A 2,313-nucleotide genomic window follows, 5' to 3' on the forward strand; every position below is an offset into this window, starting at 1 on the left:
AGTAATTTTTGAACGTGATGGCGACGCGGGTGTCTACGGACACCAACAGTCGCTATTGGACTTAGCTCAACTGTTGAAATCCGTCCCTTTAGTCCCCTTTCGATACAGTATCGAAATAGTCGATGTCGAAAAAACGTCGATTTGCGGGACAAAATCCCGTCGATTTGACATTTGGAATCGACAAATTTTCGACCTGCCAAATCGACGTCGATTCGACCACTGATTTCTCACTGGGAAGTACTTACTTACTAACAGTTTTTTAACCTAATATTAGGTTGTACATAGAACTAATTTACTGTTAAGTAAATCGAAACCTTTGTAAAGCTCTCTGCTTTGTCACTGTGGTTGCCCTTATTAATTGATAAAACTAGCTATAGTACGCCAGACCACGTCTCGCGTAACAGGCTTCGCGATATCTCACGAAACACTGTTACGCTGCGACGCGCCTGGCGCACATGTAGCTAGGCCTGCGGCGCTGACACCTGAGACGAGTTAGTTTTTCGACATAAAGCCCCTTTTTAAGGATTTATTAGACTATTTGGCCATTTTCACATCAATTTTGTCAAGAAATGCCCCCTAGCAACTAAACGGTACAAGATAGAGCAAAACGGACGAAACTTTCGCCCATTGGGCTCTACTTTTACGAGTTACCCCTTGGAAGCGCATAAAAAAATATTTTTAAAAAAAGTAAATTTTGCGACCTGTGGTTTTTGATTTTTTAAACCGTCAATTTTTGAGCTAGAATGCTCATCTTCGAACTCAATCTGTCTTTGTATGATACAAAACGACCCTGAAATTCCCAGATCGCTCTCTCAATTCCTTTTCGAGTTATCGTGCGGACAGGCAAACAGACAAACAAACAGAATGAAACTTTTCCGGTCAGTGGAGTAATGGGCTTCGCTAATCGCTCAGCCAAAAAGCATGTGATTTGTAAACTAGCTATATGTACGCCAGACCACGTCTCGCGTAACAGGCTTCGCGATATCTCACGAAACACTGATACCCTGCGACGCGCCTGGCGCACATATAGCTAGGCCTGCGGCGCTGACACCCGAGACGAGTTAACAGAAGTGTACTTACAATTTGTCGATGTTAAGTATACTTTTTCGATTTAATAGACGATTTGGGCATTTTCACCTTCTTTTCGTCAAGAAATGCACCCTAGCATCGAAACGGTACGATAGAGCAAAACGGACGAAATTTTCATTCGTAGGGTTCTTTTTTGACGAGTTATCCCTTAGGAACCCATAAAAAAATATTTGAAAAAAATGAATTTTGCAACCTGCGGTTTTCGATTTTTTAAACAGTCAATTTTTGAGCTAGGATGCTCATCTTCGAACTCGATCTGTCTTTTTGTGATACAAAACGACCATAAAATTCCCAGATCGCTATCTGAATAGGGTGTTCCAGGCAATCTAAAACGGAAGTAGGAAAAGAACAAACTCACTGACCTTTCTGTTTCCGTAAGGGCTCTGATTGGTCGAGCTAATCACGTGCCTCCGCCGCCTTTCAGGTATAAGAAACTGTCAGATCAGTTCCGAGCTCCCCTCCATATTTGAGAGGTTAGGATCGGACCAAACTGCGATGGGAGCTTCTCATACTGGGCAGACGGAAAAAGATTAATCAGTGAGTTTGTTCTTTTTCACTTCCGTTTTAGATATCCTGGAACACCCTATTCATTCTCTAGTTATCGTGCGGACAGACAGACAAACAAACAAACAAACACACAAACAAACAGAATGATACTTTTCGGGTCAGTGGAGTAATGGGCTTCGCTAATCGCTCAGCCAAATAGGCTTCGCTATCGCTCAGCCAACTAGGTAGATGTACGCCAGACCACGTCTCGCGTAACAGGCTTCGCGATATATCACGAAACACTGTTACGCTGCGACGCGCCTGGCATACACCTACCTAGGCCTGCGGCGCTGACACCCGAGTCGGGTAGTGCGAAAATGTACACAACGTTCGGGCCTCTGGCCCGTCAACGGCCCGTCACTTTGACTAAACATGCAGGGTTGTACATTTTTTCGCTTATTTTCGTCAAAAACACCATCTAGCGCCTCAACGGTTTGAGCTAGAGCAAAACGGAGAAAATTTTCGCCCGAAGGGCTCTACTTTGATGAATAGGGTGTTCCAGGCTATCTAGAACGGAAGTGAAAAAGAACAAACTCACCGATTGACCTGTTTCCGCCTGCTCAGTATGAGAAATTACCATGGTAGTTTGGTCTGATTCTAACCTCTCAAATATGGCAGCGAGCTCGAAACTGACCTGACAGTTTTTCATACCTGAAACGCCGTCGTGGCACGTGATCA

The 2,313-nt window shown here is 44.1% G+C and overlaps 1 long non-coding RNA gene across 1 annotated transcript; it reads right to left on the reverse strand.

Annotated features, from left to right (window-relative positions):
• Positions 1-386: 386 nt before the first annotated feature.
• LOC127750096 (uncharacterized) lies at positions 387-1,165 on the reverse strand. Its single transcript, XR_008011515.1, has 2 exons — positions 1,052-1,165; positions 387-482 (listed from the first exon to the last, which is right to left on the reverse strand). It is a non-coding gene; the product is annotated as an uncharacterized LOC127750096 (long non-coding RNA).
• Between the last annotated feature and the right edge of the window lie 1,148 nt (positions 1,166-2,313).

Source organism: Frankliniella occidentalis, unplaced genomic scaffold (genome assembly GCF_000697945.3).
Source record: "Frankliniella occidentalis isolate FOCC.00 unplaced genomic scaffold, Focc_3.1 Scaffold132, whole genome shotgun sequence".
In the NCBI taxonomy this organism is placed as follows: Eukaryota; Metazoa; Arthropoda; class Insecta; order Thysanoptera; family Thripidae; genus Frankliniella; species Frankliniella occidentalis.